This window comes from Ceratotherium simum, chromosome 5, assembly GCF_057802395.1.
Source record: "Ceratotherium simum simum isolate JZ-2026a chromosome 5, ASM5780239v1, whole genome shotgun sequence".
Lineage (NCBI taxonomy): Eukaryota > Metazoa > Chordata > Mammalia > Perissodactyla > Rhinocerotidae > Ceratotherium > Ceratotherium simum.
The window spans coordinates 33,264,457-33,276,985 of record NC_141904.1 but is presented as its reverse complement, the minus strand read 5'-3'; the positions used below and the strand labels follow the sequence as shown (position 1 = coordinate 33,276,985).

Genomic DNA, 12,529 nt, shown 5'->3' with positions numbered 1-12,529 from the left:
ATACAGCATGTTGTAATTATTGTTACTTGCTATTGTGTTATTATCACCATTTTAATGACTTCATGGTAGAAATTAGAAAATGTTCTTTCTACTATACATCAGCTTGGAGTCCAGGGATAGTACCTGTGGGACTATAATACGTACCATGGCAATCAGAGAACAACGACTTCATCTGCCACCCAACATAAATTATCTTAGCTCTTGTCTTTGCTTCATATTTTGGTCATCCTGAAATCTCAGGTGTGGTGGTGGAGAGTGCTGGGGTTTTCGAAAAAACACTTTCTACCAAAGTGGCAGACACAGTCTGATGAGGCCTGAGATGGGTCACATTCTTCCCCACAGTGAGTGAGATCTCTTTGTCAGTATTTAAAGAGAAATTCATCTGCCCTCAGATGGCAGGGGTCTGATGTTCCAAATAGGTGGGAAAGATGGTATCTCACACATCTGTGTACATGGTAAATTTCACTTTCTGTAAAAGCAATGTCATCTCTGTGAAGGAGGTATAACACTTGCCCTTAATTCCACAGAAGAAGGAATTAGGGTTTTTGGCTGCGTGGTCAAGTCAGGGAGCAGCAGATTCTCTTCTCCTGACTTCTGTCTCATAAATCTTCACCTTTCTTTATAAAGGCTTTAAGCAAGAAGCCCTCAGAGGTTACTCAGTGTTCTCAATCAAAGGTCAACTATAAGGAATTAACATGTCTTTTCAATTCTTTATTTATTGAGCTGGCACATCCAGTGTGTTTACAATGTGTCAAGTACCATCCCTGTGATGTATCGCTTATCACCATAACTATAGGGGGTGTCATTATCCCCATTTTATATATGAGGAAATTGAGGTTCAGAGAGTTTGTGGCTCATCCTAGACTCTCATAGAAATAAATGGGGACTCCAGAATTAGAGAATGATCGCAGATAGCAGCACACTGGCCTAAAAGAGTTATGCTATGATTTCTAGAGGGATTTCTAGAGTTGACTAAAATATGAAGAGTAGAGTTGACCACACACTGACCCCATGTGTAGACAACAAATAGCTCTAGTGACATTTCTGAAAGAGCAATAACGTTGTATTCAGCTGAGATCTCTGGCCGGTCAACCACTTGTAGATCTATCTATGCTGGACTTTCTTACAAAGCCACTGAGGACACAGTATTGCAGGAAATTGACAGAGACCTTGTTGCTGAGTCAACTGAAGGTGTTTTATTGCAAGGCAGGCACAGTTACAGAACGTAAGTCAGAAATACCACAATTTCCATAAACCCAAACACAGAATCATGCCTTGTTCCCTAATTCCTCCAAAATGGGCAGATCCACACACAGACCTGAGCAACGTCGTTGACGAGGTCAGTTGATCTCCAATTCCTGCTTTGCCTTAGAAAATGGCATTTGGAAACTGTTCACTTACTGTTGGTTAGCCTACATTCAGGGTATTTGAAGCCACTTTTGATATTTATAATTTCTCCACCATTCTAGTTGCAGGATCAGACAGGAATTAAATTTCAACCTACAAGGTTTGTGTTCCTTTGTAGCATAACATATATATCAAATAGCGTGCAAGAGCCTTAGGTATAATATACGTTTGATTATATTTCCACTCCAAGCGATACCACACTGAGATCGCTTCAGTAGCTAAGCAAATGTGACTCAGGCCATTACCTGGATCCAAACTTAAAAAAAAAAGAAAGGAAGAAAATGTATTTTTAATCTAAGGATCAGTACTATGCAAATCAAACCATGCAGCCCCATTTACTAGATAACCTGGGACTGCAATTTAGAAAATCCCTAGGGACAGAATTTATTCACAAACAAGGCTAATTTCAGCAACAGAATTATACTTTCTAAAGCAATTCTTTTCTTACAATTCCCAGGGCCAAGAGAAGAAAAAGAAAAGACAGGATAAAAAAGACGGCCAACCATTCAAAAGCATCCAGAACTGCATGTTATGCAGGAGAGGACATAGCAAAGACAGTCCAATCCGGAGCCTCAGCTCAGAGAGCTTCAGTCTGAAGGGGAGCTGGGCTTGAGTCCCACGCTAGGTGCTTCTTGGTTCCAGCTGCTGTGTTTCTGTCCTGGGGACAGCATCTTCCTCACCGTCTTTCAGCAGCTCCTCAGGATATCTGAGAAGGTGGCCCAACCTTTGGCCAAAAGCAGAGCCTGTGGAAGGATACACAGGAAAAAGTCCATCAGGTCTGGGCCTAAACCATCTGATAGCTAAAGGCCGATGGAGTCAAGGGCAGAGGGAAGAGTGATGGTTCCTCACCTCCTCCAGGCTTGCTTCGTGCCGCCTCTCCAGAAGGGTGGCTTTATGCTTTGGAGCAGCCAGTGGCTTGGAATCTTTAAGATCTTGTAGTGAGCTCATTGGAGTACCCATCACCTTCCAGTCCATGATATCTCTGTTGACAAGAACATAAAATAAATATCCCTGCATCACTGGTCTATGGAATCTTGAGGAGAAGGAGACACAACAGAGCAACACAGACACACAGAAAGGAGGGAAGGGAGGACGAGAGAAAATAGTACTCAGAAAGGATACTCTACCTGCCACCTTTCCCTTAGTCAGTCGTATCGTGGATGGGAGGCTTGAAGTGATTTTTAAGACCGCCCAGAGGTCTCAAAGGTCTGAAAGATCAGGAGGCATCATTCCACTGCCATGCAGGCACCTGAACTCAAAACTCAGCTCCTTGAGAACCTCAGCCAGCCTTGTCCCAACTCTCCTGTGTGGATTCTGCCACTGAAATGCTACATAACAGAGAGCAAAATGCAGTTGAAAATTAGCAGGAGGGCCTCCTCTTTCCTTTGTGCAGGGGTAGTAGTATGGGAAAGGGCAGGGACGTAGGGCTGGGGGGTATCAACAACCACCTGGTGTTCTCTTTAGTGATTTCAATCTTCAACTTCAAACTCTCAACTTCCCATCGAGTGACAAATCTCTAAGAAGATTCCCTCAGGCTCGTGGTCTGTGCCCTTTGGTTCAACCTAGCATTGCTTATTTTTAGATTTTTTTTTTATTTATTTATTTTTTCCCCTCAAAGCCCCAGTAGATAGTTGTGTGTCATAGCTGCACATCCTTCTAGTTGCTGTATGTGGGACGCGGCCTCAGCATGGCCAGAGAAGCAGCGCGTCGGTGCGAGCCCGGGATCCGAACCCGGGCCGCCAGCAGTGGAGCGCGCTCACTTAACCACCAAGCCACTGGGCCGGCCCTAGCATTGCTTATTGACTCTAAAGCATCATTCAGATCCTGGAGAAAGTTTCTATCCCAATCAGGCTGCCTGACTGGGCAGAAGAACTCCAGACCTGGAGTGTGACAGACACCTGGCTCCACTGGTGGCCCTCCTTTCCCAAAAGTCATGGAAAGCCTAGGGCTACCCCTTTGTCCTTCATAGAACCTGTCTCCCAGAGCACAGGGTAGGTAGCACACCAGTGAAGAACACAGGCTGAGAACCATAGGAACTTGGAGTGCTGCCAAGAAAGGCACAGGGAGAAAGGTGCTCAACAGAAATTTATCCAAACAAACCCAGGTACCAGTGGGGTACCACAGGGTAGGGGCTGGTGGGAGTGGTCCGTCCTGGGCACACGTGATAGAGAGGGCACATTTTCTATAGAGAACTTAAAAGCAATAATAAAACTAAGAGTCAGTCTCCCTTTTACTACGACCATGCACTGGCAATTTTAAGTAATGGTGGTGACAAAATACTCCTTCCCACGCAGGCAGATCCCCATCCTTGGGCCAACACTGCCAACTACTCATGGTATCCTCATCTTGCCAGAATCTTTGCTTGTGCTCCTCCCTCTGCCTGGAATCTTCTTTGCTCAATCCCACCTGCCCACATCCTACCCACTTTCAAGCTCCATTTCAAACGCTACCTCTTCAAAGAAGACTCTAATGACCCTCTTGGCTAGGAGTAATCCCTTCTTCCTCTCAACTCCTAGAGCAATTTATCTATATTCTTTTATTTCCACCTAATATTGTACTTAAACATGCAAAAGTGTTATCTTCCTTATTAATAGACATCAAGATGCAGTGAAAAGTGTACGGGATTTGGGGGCTGGCCCAGTGGTGTAGTGGTTAGGTTCGCATGCTCCACTTCAGTGGCCCGGGGTTCAAGGATTTTGACCTATTCACCACTAATCAAGCCATGCTGTGGCAGGCGTCCCACATAAAAGTAGAGGAAGATGGTCACGGATGTTAGCCCAGGGCCAATCTTCCTCAGCAAAAAGAGGAGGATTGGCAACAGATCTTAGCTCAGGGCTAATCTTACTCACCAAAAAAAAAAAAAAAAAAAGCATATGGGATTTGGAATTAGGCCTGGGTTAGGATCCTAGTTCTCACCCTGAAGCAGTGTGTGTGATGCTAGGCTAGTTTTAATAACCTCTTTAGCTTATTTCCACATCTATAAAAGAGGAGAATATGACCCGTGTCATAGGGCTGCTGCATTAAATTAGATAACACACACAAAATATCTAGCCTGAGATAATATACTCTCTACAGTTATCTCTTTCTTCATTTTCTTCTTAAGGATAGAATCTTGTTCTTTCCTCTTTGTCTTCCCCACTCCTGCAGGACTTATCAAGATAAGTCGTAAAATGTGGAGAGTACAGAAATGTGGAGGGTATTGAAAATGAGGGTAGAGAATACCTACCATATAGGCCTGTTTGGAGGATGAAATGAGGGAATCTGTGCAAAGTTCTTAGATCAGAACCTGGTGCATGGTATGAGTTATAGAAATGTATATTAAATAACATAATTTGTGAGTTAATATAGGGTTCCTTGACTCTATGAAGCACTCCAAATATAGGTTATCAAGATCCTCCTTCCTCTGCTTCAAACTCCTTCCAGTCTTCCCCGAATAAAAATATCAGGGTACATGGATATGGTAGAGTACTTAGAAAATCACATAATGTTAGAGCTAAGAGAACTTTTCCCCCTTTAGGTAACACACATTGAGAACTCATGATGTGCCAGGTACCATGCTAAGAACTTCACAAATAGTGTCTTATTTAACTTTCATCTGAACCCTATGAGGAGCTGTCTTGACTATCCTTATTTTACAGATACAGCAACTGAGGCAGAGAGAGGTTAGGTAACCTGCACATGGATGAACAACCAGTAAGGTGCAGAGCTAGGTTTGTTAAACAGGTTTTAGAGTCATGCTCTCATTCACTATGGATCTATTCAGAACTTTCTGCGAGGATGCAACTGCTCTGTACTAATATGGCAGTCACTAGCCACATGTAGCCACAAGAGCTATTGAGCTCTTGAAATGTGGCTAGTGCAACGGAGGAACTGAATTTTAAATTTTACTTAATTTTAATTAATTTAAATTTAAATAGCCACAAATATTTGGTGGCTGCCATATTGGACACTGCAAGTCTATCGTATCTTAAAGACCTTGCATAGGCCCCTTATTTTGATGTTAGAAATGACATGATTTTCCCTAGGCATGAAGTCAGGGCAGAACCTTCAGAGAGTGGGAGCAAGGCTATGCTAATTTTGGAGCATAGGCTTTGGAGCAAGATACACTAGAGTTTGAACAGGTTCTATCATTCACTGGCTGTGCCCACAGCACATTAGTTAACCTTTCTATGCATCTGATTTCTTTTCAGTTAAGAAGGCATAATAACACCATTTTTAGGGCCAATGGGATCATCAAGTAATATAGCATATGAGAGAGTGCTTAGCATCCCCTGGTACAATTTAAGGTGAAGTTGTAGCACACATAACACATAACTTACAAGAATTCCTCTCTCCATGGTTGGTGAGAGAGCAAGAGAAGACAGAGAAAGTAATAACATAAATGGGGCAGGGGAGAGGTTTTCTACCTGCATTCCACTCAGTATGCACGTGTATGTCACAGAATGAGCATGAAATGAGAGACACAGATCTTTTTTCTCATCTCAACAGACTCTCAGAGTCTTAGTGTGTGATTCTAGTGTTTATATGTGATTTTCTCCTAATGCCCTGACTGTAGAACTTAATCACCACCCCACCCCAAACTAAATAAAGGTCTTTAATGTTATTTCCCCCCTGAACCAAGTTCTTATGCTCAGGCTATTATTATGATTATTTTTATAATTCAGTAACAATGCTCCTTATTCCAGCAGACTCTTGGACACATTCTTGTTCTTGCTGGCTCACTCAAATGCACACGTCCTCTCTCTCTCTTTCTTTCTCTCTTGTGTGAACGCACATGTGTATGCTCTCTCTCTGTGTTGGTTTTTAACTTAACTGTCTCTCACATCCAAACACACCCTGCTTAGTGGCGTTGGGGTTGGGACTTTATAAATCACATCTCTCCTGGGCCAGCAGCCTCCCTGTTAGGTCTGCAGGTAGCAGGTGCCACCTCGTGACTGGAAGCAGGAGGAGGAGAGTAAACTGCCTCCTTACTTGCTCCCTACTCTGTCAGCGTGGCCCCAGCGATAACTCTTCACCCTGGCAGAAGCAACTGGTTCCAGTAAGAGCAAGTGACTCCACTTTGCAGTTTCTCTATATTCCCAGCATCAGTTTCTTCATGCTCCCTTCAGAGACACCAGCACAGCCAGCTGTCCAGTGCCCCCTCCTCAGAGGCCTGGGTTCTCCCTCTGTAAGGCCCGTCATCCAAATACTTAACTTTGCATTATTCTAACTTCTTCCTTTTATTCCCCCAGGCCTAGAAATATAGCTGCGTCCCCCAGTTTACTACCTCTGTGACCCTCCGTATCCCTTTACAATTCTTGGATTGTCCAATACCTGGTTAACAAGAGATGGGGTTCAAGACACACTATCCCAAAATATGGCACCTTGGCACATTGAATATTTTAAGCTGAAAGAGTTTGAGGAAGCTTCAGAAGCAGGAAGTTTACTCTGACCTCCTCCCCTTCTCACCCTTCTTCCCTGAAACAGGTCATAAAGGCCACATGCGAGAGGTGCCCTCCATATACCTGGAGGAAAGGAGCATCCTTATGGAAGACAAAGGGATGTGGAGAAGAATCCTAACAAACAGGCCTAAGTCTCCCCCAGTTTACTACACTTACCTCATACTCCCTAACCTACCCTATTCCTCCACAACTGCTTCATCAAACCTCGCATAAAAATATGCAAGTCTAACTATTTCTTCTGGTCTTCATTTCCTTATGAAGGCTCCATGTCACATAAAACTTACATTAAATAAATTTGTATGATTTTCTCCTATTAATATGTTTTTGTCAGTTTGATTTTCACACCCAGCCAGCGACCCTAAGAGGGTTGAGTAAAAACATTTCCTCCCCTATACAAGTCTTCAAACTAATTCATTCTGTTAAAATAACTTGTGTAGCTTCTGTCTCCTGACCAGACCCAACCTGATACACTCTTTCCTCCCTCTTCCATGGACAAACTATGTTATTGTGTACATAAGAATGGATGTCCTACATTTTTTCCCAGGTAAAAGCTATCAATAAATTATCAACATATATCAACAAAATATCAACATGTCTATTCTAGATCTTCCCTGCCTAGCATCTAAATACAGGATAGAAAAAAGAAATAGAGCACATCAAATCATATAATTTGATATATTAGAGGGTAATTAACCCCTGAGGTTCAATCTCTGGGTGCTCATTCCTGGGCACATCTGCCAGGTCAGCTAAAAGTCAGGTAAAACACATGGATGTTTCCATTAACAAAGATCAACACATGGGAGTCCTTGCAGGTGGCGTTTGCTAAAGCCGAGGTTGCCGGCCTTCTGTAGCAATACATCAACAACTAACAATGTCAGATGAACAAGAGCCTCTGCAGTGCCACAGCCTTTGACAGTCTTAACTTCCCCCATCTGCCAGCTCTCTAGAGAAGGTACATACACACAATACAAGACAAGAGGAGATTACATTGTAACAGATCCACCTTAGAGGTACTCACCATGACCACCCCCTCTCCCCCAGTGTTGTCAGTCTTATCCTTGATAAATATAGTAGAGGACCCATGATATCTCCATTGCCTATTGAGTCACCACCCACCTCTTCAACCTAGGTGAGTTGAAGGAAGGACATGTTGACCAATAGCATCTCCAATCACATTCAGCTCTCCTTCTTCTGAATGATTCCTGTGGATGAATCAGGATTTCATGCCACAGTTAAAGTGACCATCCCACAATCTACCATGTGGCTAACCCACCTGCTGGCTACAACATGATCTGCAGCCAAGACATGTCTAGTGGATCAGCGGGCTCCTAACTCAGAGTAGCCATCACAGCCGGGATCCTCAGACTCCAAATTGCCTCCCATATTCAGTCTGTTGCAGCTGGAAGCCTGGACCTTCTTTCCTATGCCGTTTGAGCCACACTCCTTCGAGGAACTTGTGTAAGAAAGCCTATGGGTTCTGGCTTCAATGTCATCCACCGTTAATTCAAGTCTTCACAGAGAGTGGTTTCCTCAGTGTTCAAAACCCCTTTCTCCTTTCCTTTCCAAGCCATTGCTTTCATTAATACCTGTAAATGTAGCAGAGACTGTCAGTTCTGCCCTTATCCCTCAGGCCTTTCCAAGGCCAATCTCCAACCGCTGTTAGCTGCATCTCTTTGCATGAGGATTTTATCCAAAAACTATCTGTCTTTGGCAGTCCAGCAATATCTGGGTATTAACTCATCCTGACAGGAGTTCTCAACCAGAGGCTGATAGGGTCTGGGAGATAATTTTGAGGTACACATTCTTAGCTGTTCCCCAGAATTTCCCCATAGGCTTGAGCTCCAGCATCCATAGTCATCCATAGCTCGCTCAGTAACACACACTTTACTGGCTGCCTCTTACTGCTATTTCCCATACTCCCAAATAAACTACTTGCTCTCAAATCCTTGTCTCAGGGTCATTTCTGGGAGAACTAAAATTTAGACAGTAGAAAACTACCTTTTTTCCAGCTCTAGTCACTTCAATCATTTCAGCAAATGCTTTAATTTTATGTACACATAGATATACTAATACGCAAATATGTACCCTCGGGCTACAGTAATTGGAATTATAAATAACGAATGATATATGTCTGGTTGACATGTGAGTTTTCATATATTTTGCTTTGTGCTGTCTGTCTCTCCTGTAAGTTGATAAGATGTTCAAAGGCCAGGAGTGCATCACCTCCTTCTTCTATAATTGTCCACGATGCCTGGCATGACACTCTGTCTAATGAATATTCAATCAGGGCTGACAGACAAGAGGTCGTAGAGGTCAGGCCTGTTTGTCCCACGGGCTTGTCAAGGGTGAGAAAGCTCCTAAGAGAAGGAAATTGTGCTGCTATTTTCAACCCTTTGAAAGACGAGCCTGGAAGCCCAGAATGGAAGCTGGCACTGAGACAGGGCACCAAGTCAGGACACTAGAGTCATGTGGCACGTGCTAACCCTCCAGGCCAACAAGATGGGAGATGCTGCATCATCAGATATGTTCTCGTAGCCTGTTTCTGAGGGAGAGTGCAGTCAAAGGCAGACTGAGCTAGATGAGCTAGACAGACCAATGTCAGGCCCATCCCCAAGAAATCCTTCTGGAAAATCCCGGGCCTTGGCTGAAAATCAGTAGCCATCTGATTTATTAAGCACCTCAAAGTATATCATAGAACTAGATGCTAATAGGTGAGGGACCAAAATAGGTAAAGAGGAGGCCCTACCTTGACCCATCTTATACTCCAGAAGTGAAGGTTTGGGGAACAATTAGAAGACGCAGACAACAATAAACAAATACATAGAGACAGAGATTGGATTGGTGGTTACCAGAGGGGAAGGGGGGAGGGAGGAGCACGAAAGGGATAATTTGACACATGTGTGTGGTGATGGGTTGTAATTAGTATTTGGGTGGTGAACATGATGTAATCTACGCAGAAATAGAAGTATAATGATGTACACCTGAAATTTGCAATGTTATAAACCAATGTTATTGCAATAAACAAAAAAAAAAAAAGGAAGTATAACACGGCTCCTTTAAAACGTATCAATTCAACACTCTGAGTTAGAGTCACAGAATTTTACAACTGGAAAGAAATTTACTAATCATTTAGTTCATCCCACTCATTTATAGATGTGGGGAAAAAAAAAAAAGAAGATGCAGACAGTGGTGAATACTAACACCACTAACTACTAACACCCCTACCTTTGCTTCGGGCTCTCAGCCCTCTCCTGGCCCAGAGGAGTTTATGCCCTCCCCACTTGTCTATTTCCCTTCCTAACTAGAATAAAGGCTGTTTATCAGACATTCTAGGCTTGGAATCTTTATTAACTAGCTCCCCCAGGATGCAAAGATTCTAAAGGACCTTCTGAATCAAAGAAAGGTGAAATGACACTCAGTGTTATTTCAGAACTGAGCATTTTGTTGCATTATTTTCTAAGCCTTTTACAACTGACTATCCAGATAAGGTATTGATTAAACAGAGCACTTCACATCCTCAACTTGGCTGCTAACAGAGTTCACTGTAATCTCCTTTCAGCCCTTCCTGGTTGAGTCTAGTGCCTCAAGAGCCAATGGCCACAGGAACCCACATGCACTCAGCACCTCCCAGAGACTTTGCCACAGCTCCAGGTGCACGGGGCAAGCCTACCCGCAGAATGCAGCCGTCCACCCTTTAGGGGATACTAAAAGAACATTTCGAAGGCTTTATCTGAAGAAATCACATCAGCATATGGCATTATATAAATCCTGCTGATCAAGGAAACAAATTCCATAGCAGCTTTCTAAAAATAATTCTAATTTGAATAGAAAATTCAGCCCTTTACAGAGCCCGGACTGGTTTGGTTTTTTTCCCTCGTCACAAGGGCACTTGAAGAAGCAACAACAATGACAAGCAGACAGAGCAATGGGTAATTCCTCCAGAAATGAATTGCAAACAGAATAATAAACAGCTGTCACAATGGCCAGAAAGACGCCAGAATTAAGAAGGGTGTGGAAGGGAAACACAATGACAACCAGAGACCTCTAAGCACCTAATATGAAGGCACACACAACATACTTTCACCATCTTCCTCTAACCTCTGCCCCATCTACACAGAAATGCTTCATATGACAGCCAGATAAATTCACTTATGAAACAAATAATCATTTACATGAGATACGTTGAAAATAGACACAATAGTCAGAGCAAGCAAGTCTTAGAACGAAGGTCTGGATGATCCGGTCAATTCAAAAAGATTCTGCACATTATTTATGGGAGAAATTTGCTGCTAAATTTTCTCACAGGTGAGAAATACAATGCCAATGGAATATTTAATTACAGTCACCTTCAAAGCTACAGGTCTTCTGAAAGAGAAACATGGCAAAAGGGAAAAAAGAAACGCTTTCCATTAGGCTTATTTACTCTCCAGGTGCTTTGCATGCATGAGTGCCATTACAGCATGAAAATGATGTCACATGTTGCCAATGATTTTACCCACACAGAAGGAAGCCTGCTGCACTTTCTTAAGAATCAGGTTAAAAATATTCCATGCTCTCTCAAATTGTGCTCAAGTTGGCATTGAACTTGCATTGGCTATTTAACCTATGTCAAGTTATAATATTAAACATTGTCCCTTGGTAGTCTTATTAATGTCTAAAGTAGCTGAATATTAAAGGACGGCTTACTTGAAGTCAATTCTAATTCTGCCTAGTCTCCACTCCTAAGGCAGTTTAACATCTTCCCACCTTAGTTTTACAGCAATTCTTTTCCTCTACCCCAAAATTGCATTCGTCCTTGACAGTCTCTGGGTGTTATGAATCAGGAATGGACAAGGGATTATTTACTGTGTGGGGCGCTTTTATGATGCTGACGGTCAGTGCCTCAAAGAAACCTACGAGCTCCTATTTGAACATTTTTATACACATTCTTGACTTCAGCAACTGGAACATAAATTCCCTGAAGCTGATGCTGCTTCTTACGCATGTTCCTTTTGTAAGTCTCACAAAGCCTAGTAGAGTGCTGGAGGTGGAGTTAAGCTGACTGTAGTTTCTAATAAAAAATCTGATGCCCACTGTACTAGGAGATATCTTGCAGTGCTGCCAAACTTGGATTAGGCATCCCCCAGGCTTCCAAGGGTAGGTTCCAGAGAAGTGTGCCTGATGAAGATGGTGCCAATGAGTCTTCTCTTGGAGGGCTTCCAGTTTTGTCTCACTTACTCCTCTCCCACTTTTACCTGTAACCCACTGGTTGAAGACAGAGGATAGGAATGAGATCTTAAATGCCAGACAGCTATATAGGCAGCTCATTGATGTCAATACTGCAACAACGTGGCGACATCATCACAATGGGGAAAGAAGCCCTAGGAAGCCTCTGCGGTTGGTCCCAGAACAAGGCACGGAACAGATCCAGGAGTTTTCAGTCTCCTAAGCTTGATCCCTTCCCTCTTGGCCCTTTGCAGACTGCTGCTCATGAGAAATGAAGGGAAAGGTGGTGAATTTGTCTTTCCTCAGGAACCATGGGAGTAGAGCTTGTTGACTTGCCTGGGAGAGGCACCCAGGAAATAAGAGGGAATTCTGCTCCTGACTGAGAGGTATTTGTGATATATAATGGGTACTTACCTAGCTAGCTAACATAACTTTAGACAATTCTGGGTTTTGATTGCCCTCACCTATAAAATGGG

At 43.1% G+C, this 12,529-nt stretch overlaps 1 protein-coding gene across 2 annotated transcripts in view; it reads right to left on the bottom strand.

Annotated features, from left to right (window-relative positions):
• Nucleotides 1-1,176: 1,176 nt before the first annotated feature.
• The window catches only part of LOC106802376 (uncharacterized), a 162,659-nt gene continuing 151,306 nt past the window's right edge, over nt 1,177-12,529 (bottom strand). For both annotated transcript variants that reach the window (XR_015552179.1, XR_015552180.1), the window contains 3 exons: nt 2,535-2,735; nt 2,257-2,389; nt 1,177-2,150 (listed from right to left, as the gene is read on the bottom strand). The gene's annotated coding sequence lies outside the window, so the exon portion shown is untranslated. The remainder of the gene's footprint in view (nt 2,151-2,256; nt 2,390-2,534; nt 2,736-12,529) is intronic.